Below are 6,186 nucleotides of genomic sequence, written 5' to 3' on the forward strand. Positions count from 1 at the left end.
GACTGGGGAAGATCTGCCACCTCAAAGTAGAATTGACTGTGATGATGTTAAATAGGAAAGCCTGTGGGAGAAAAGCCCATGGGACCATCATTTGCTGATGGGACACCACTCAAAATGAAGAAAATCAGCTGTAATATCCATTGAAAATCAGAACATGGAATGCACAAAGTATGAATCTGCAAAAATTGGAAATTGTCAAAAATGAAATGGAACGCATAAACATCAATATCTTAGGTATTAGTGAGCTGAAATGGACTGGTATTGCCATTTTGAATCTGACATTAAGATGCCAAAAATGACAAATTGAAGAGCAATAGTGTTGCATACATTGTCAAAAAGAACATATCCAGATCAAACATGAGATACAATGCTGTCTGTGATAGGATAATATCCATGCACCTACAGGGAAGCCCAGTTAATACCACTATTATTCAAATTTACACACCAAACACTTAAGCCAGTTAGGATGAAATAGAAGAATTCTACCAACTTCTTCAATCTGAAATTGATCAAATATGCAATCAAGATTATTGATCATAACTGGTGATTGGAATGCAAAGGTTGGGAGCAAAGAGGAAGGATCAGTAGTTGGAAAATATGGTCTTGGTGATAGAAATGATGCTGGAGAATGCATGCTAGAATTCTGCAAAACCAATGATTTGTTCATTTGAAATACCTTCTTTAAACAGCATATGAGACAACACAAGACCATAGTACTACTCTATTTCCATTGTTTTTAAAGCAACGAGTTTTCAACCTACTACCCAAATCTTACACATTACTATGATTACTATTACCAATAATAACATGAACACTGACATTTACAGAATGACAAGCACTGTTTTGATCCACAATCAACACTTATGGAAGCAGCAGTCAAGAAATCAAACGACATATCATTAGGCAAATCTGTTGCATTAGACCTCTTTAAAGTGTTCAAGAGCTAAGATAGCAGTTTGTGGACTAAGGCGCATCTGATCCAAGCTATTGTATTTCCAGTAGCATCATATGCATGTGAAAGTTGGACAGTGAATAAGGAAGACCAAAGAAGAATTGATGCATTTAAATTACGGTGCTGGAGAAGGCTATTGAAAGTACTACGCACTGCTAAAAGAACAAAGAAATCTGTGTTGGAAGAAGTACAGCCAGAATGTTCCTTAGAGGTCAGGATTATGAGACCTCATCTCTCATACTTTGGACATGTTATCAGGTGGGACCCAGTCCCCAGAGAAGGACATCATGCTTGATAAAGTGGAATGTCATTGAGAAAGAGAAAGACCCCAATGAGATGGATTGACATAGCGGCAATAGCAGTGGGCTCAAATGCCACATAATTGTGAGGATGGCACAGGACTGAGCAATGTTTCATTGTGTTGTGCAACAACAAAAAAACACTATTTTAAGTGTCCTACATATATTCTCTTCCTCATCTTTAGAACTTTCCTTTAAGTAGATAGTACTATTATCTCCATTTTACAAATGAGGAACATGAGGTGCTTAGAAGTTAAACAAATTGTCCACAAAGTCACATGACTCATAAGTGATGGGGTCATATTTTAAAGTGGAATTTTCTGACTTCAGTGCTTGTATTCCAACTGTTTACAACTATAAAAAGTACTATTACACTTATTTCATAAATGAAGAAACTGTGCTCCAGAGAGTTTATACAATCTTCCTGAAGTTCCTTTATGGCCAGCGAGAGGCAGAACTAGGGTTTTATGGTAACAACTCCAGAGTTTTCTCCGTTGCATTACCTGGATGAGTTAAACCCTTTATTAATCAGCAAAGCAAGGTGTCTGTTTTAGTTTTTAACTAAACTATTGTTGAAATTATTAAACACCGTGCATGGCATGAAATTTTTCATTGTAATGTTAAAAATACATTTTCAACATTGAATTAAAATTTGAGAACGTTTAACCCAGTTGTCTTATTTGGCAAATGTTGGGTATATTTTTAGAAACTGATTAACTTGTTCTACCTTAAAAATCCTAATTACTAAAGAAGTAGTGTTAGAATCTAATCGTCATCTCATAAGCACTGGACTACAAACCACAAGATTTGTGATTCTGGTTCAACAGTCAAATCACAGGAGATGAGGTTTTCTGCTCCTACATAAATATACAAATAAACACTCAGAAATATACAAATTTCTGAGTGTTTATTTAGCTTAACTGAAAATCATTTTCAAATATTTTATTATAAATAAACTTTCTTTGTCAGATATTATTTTCCATGATAAAATTGAATTGTTTTCCAACTGATGTTATTTTAATTTGAAAGCACAAAAAAAATCACACAACACCACAAACTCACAATCATTCATATTGTTGTTGTTTTTTAATGTTTGTTTTTTTTTCCCTGCTAAAACATGCATGACTCTGAAAAGGAGGTCACAGTATCAATGCTGTCCAGAAATGCAAAATATCACACATTAGAAACAGTTATTTTGGTATGGCTCCATAGAAGAGCCATATGGCTGTATCTGTATTTTATCTACCTTTTTAAACTCAGTCTTGAGTTTTATCTCTGTTCCAAGGTAAATATTCTTCTTTAGAAGTCCAAATCTCTGTTCTGCTCATTTAACAGGTTTATCTTGTGCATGAATTGCTTATTTATTTAGCAATAATCCTATGACACTATTGGAGTGTTTGTTTAGTGGTATTTCTAAATTATTTGTCATGAAAGACAACTAGTCTCTGGTCCCAGTGAGTTTCAGGTTGTGAGGATAACTACCCAGATCTATTATATTTCTATTTGGGAATTTCCACAAAGTGATCAAACTTACACTAATGTTATATCTTCAAATACCTTTGTGCAGAAAGAAGCGAGCAGGACTTTGCATCTTAATCTTAGTATCAAAACAGTGTTATCAGTGTATATCTAATATTTGGGAAGGGATTAATAACTTTCATATCCCTTCCTCCCTCCCTCTCTCCTCCTTCTCTTCTTTCTTTCCTTCCTCCCTCCCTCCCTCCCACTTTCCCTCTCTGACATTTTTCTTTCCTCCCTCCCTCATCCTTCCTTCTTTTAGTCTCTCCTCCCAGTATGTCTCTCTTTATTTTCAATTGAAGAAAACTAGAGAAGAGTTAGGACACAGAAGAAACTAGAAAATTAATGAAGATGAGAGTGAAATAAGAAAATTCACAGTAAATATGTCTTATACGAAATGTCAACAAAGCAGGGAAAGTGCAGTCTTTGGTCCCTCATCCCAGGTTAAGTCTTGGCAGTTTTACATTTCAGGGCAAATGACTAGCTTATCCTGAGCCATACTTCTCTAGTTCACAGAAAGGCCTCAATTCTTTTAAGAAGAGGGAGTGTTCAACTTCATCTTTGAGGGCAAAGATTAGAATCATAGAATGTTAGCACTCAAAGGGAATTCATAGATCATCCACTCTCTAATCTCTTGTTTCACAGTGGAGGTCACTCTAAGGCCAAGAGAATGGATATAACTTTTCCGGAGTTGTACAATAAGCTAATGATGGGCATTGATCAAAACCCTCTGAATTCTTGATTCTTAGACTAAATGTAACTAAAAGCACATTAACATTTTACTAAAAAATCAAGGAGCTCTGGTAGAGCACTGGTTACTAATCAGGCTGTGAAATGCAAGGTCAGCAGTTCGAAACTACCAGCTGTTCCACAGGAGAAAGATGAGGCTTTCTGCTCCTGTAAAGATTTACAGCCTTAGAAACCCAAAACAGGGTCACTATGAGTCAGAACTGATTCCACGGCACATAGCTGCCTCCATCACCACCAAAATCCAAGGTTCTTAACTTAGCTGACATTGTTCCTATCATTCTGGTTATTTCCTTTCCTTTCCGGCCACTTTGATCTTGAGATACACCAAAGCATTTTCTGTCTCCAAATCTTTGCAATGGTTGGTCACTGTTGGGAATGCTTACTCCTAACCTCACCAGTCTAGTCTCATTTTAAAAGAAGACTCATTAACAACCTGTGATATACAGATGACACATCCTTGCTTACTGAAAGCAAAGGGGACTTAAAATACTGATGAAGATTACAGCCTTCGGTATAGGTTACATCTCAATGTAACAGAAATAAAAAACTTCACCACTGGACCAATAAACAGCATCCATATAAATTGAAATGGAGAAAATTTTGAAGTTGTTAAAGAATTTGTTTTGCTCAAATCAACTACAGACATTCACAGAAACAACAGTCAAGAAATCGAACAACATATTGCATTAGGCAAATCTGCTGCACGATATCTCTTTAAAGTGTTCAAAAGCAAAGATGTCTGTTTGAAGACTAAGGTGCACCTCAATCCAAGTCATGGTATTTTCAGTAGCCTCATATGCATGTGAACATTGGACAATGAATAAAGAAGACCACAGAATAATTAATGCATTTAGTTACGGTGTTGGAAGAGACTATCAGATGTATCATCAACTGCCAAAAGAACAGACAGATCTGTGTTGGAAGAAGCAAAGCCAGAATGTTCCTTGGCAGTCATGATTACTAGACTTCATATCACATAATGCATACACATTATCAGGAGGAACCAGTCCCTGGAGTAGGATATCATGTTTAGTAATGTAGAGAGTTGGGGGAAAAGAGGAAGACCCCCCAACAAGATGGATTGGCACAGTGGCAGCAGCAATGACTGTGATGTTGGTGCAGGACCAGGCAATGTTTCATTCTATTGATCCTTGGGTCACTGTGAGTCAGTACTGACTCCGTGGCACCTAACAACAACAAAACACGATGTATAATAGTTTTTACATGTGGCTGAATTTGGTTGTCTACTATTTTGCTGAGGGTGTTTGCAACTGTCTTCATAAAAGATATTTGGTCTCATAGTTGTCCTTTCTTGTATTATCTCTGCTTAATTTTGGTATCACAGTAATCCTGGATACATAGAACAAAAGATTTTCTCCTTTACTATTATTTGAAAACATTGGTAAAGAGTTGGTATAAATTCTTTTTTATATGCCTGGCTTATATTACTAGTAAAACTATTTCTACCTGAACTTTTATTTTGGGGAAATTTGAAAATAACTATTGGATATTTTTAGTTTTTGTAGGATATTCTGGTTTATTATTTTTTTGTTGTTGTTAATTTTGATAGTATGTTTCTTTGATAAAATTTCCAATTTCATTTATTTATATATATATTTTAAATTTGGAATATAGTTTTCATTGCATTTTCTTATTTTTTTTATTACTTTAATTTTGGTAGTGATATCCCCTTTTTCTTTCCTTTTTCTTGAGTCTTCTCTCTCTTTCTTGATCAGTCCAGCTAAACTAGATTGATTATTATAGGTAACATTTCCAAAGAATAAAACCTTGCTAATATTTTGTATCATTTTTATGTTTTCTTTATTTATATTATAGTCTTTATTATATATTTCTTTCTCCTTGTTTTGTGTTTAGTTTTCTCTGTCTAATATTTAGTTAGAATTCAAATTTATTGATGAGATCTATCTTTTTCCTTACCTCTGAGCTCTATATTTTTATCTCGTTATATAGAAATACATTGTTTAATTGATACATATTTGTGAATTTTCTGAAGTTCTTTCTTATATTGATTTTGAAATCAATTTTTTGAGCTTGGAAAACATAGACTGTATGATTTCAACCCTTTTAAATTTATTGAGGCATTTCTTAAGATCTAAAGCATGGTTTACGTTTGAAAATGTTCCATGTGCACTTCAGAAGGTGTGTCCTATTGATGTTGGGTGTGTGTTATATTGATGTCTGTTAGGTATGGTTTATTCTTAATTTTGATCAAGTCTTCAGTCTCCTTGTTCATCTTGTGCATCTTTTTTCTATCCATTATTGAAAGTTGCTGTTGTGTGCCATCAAGGTGGTTTTTACTCATAGCGACCCAGTATAGGATTTCTGAGGCTATAAATCTTTATGGGAGCAGATAGCCTGGTCTTTCTTCTGTAGCATGGCTGTGAATTCAAACTACTGACCTTGCATTTAGCAGCCCAACACATAACCCAATATTTCAAGAGCCACAAATTATAGGAAACAGAAATATTATAGTTAAAGACAAAGACAGAAAATTCAACAACAATAGTTCAAGATGTATTTACTCCATTCACTGTCAGTGAATGCTCCATACTGCAAGTTGTTGTTGTTGTTGTTAAGTGCCGTCGAGTCGGTTCCGACCCATAGCGACCCTGTACAGGGTTTCCGAGGGTGTAAATCCTTACGGGA

The sequence above is a fragment of the Chrysochloris asiatica genome, unplaced genomic scaffold, assembly GCF_000296735.1.
Source record: "Chrysochloris asiatica unplaced genomic scaffold, ChrAsi1.0 scaffold00016, whole genome shotgun sequence".
Classification (NCBI taxonomy): Eukaryota; Metazoa; Chordata; class Mammalia; order Afrosoricida; family Chrysochloridae; genus Chrysochloris; species Chrysochloris asiatica.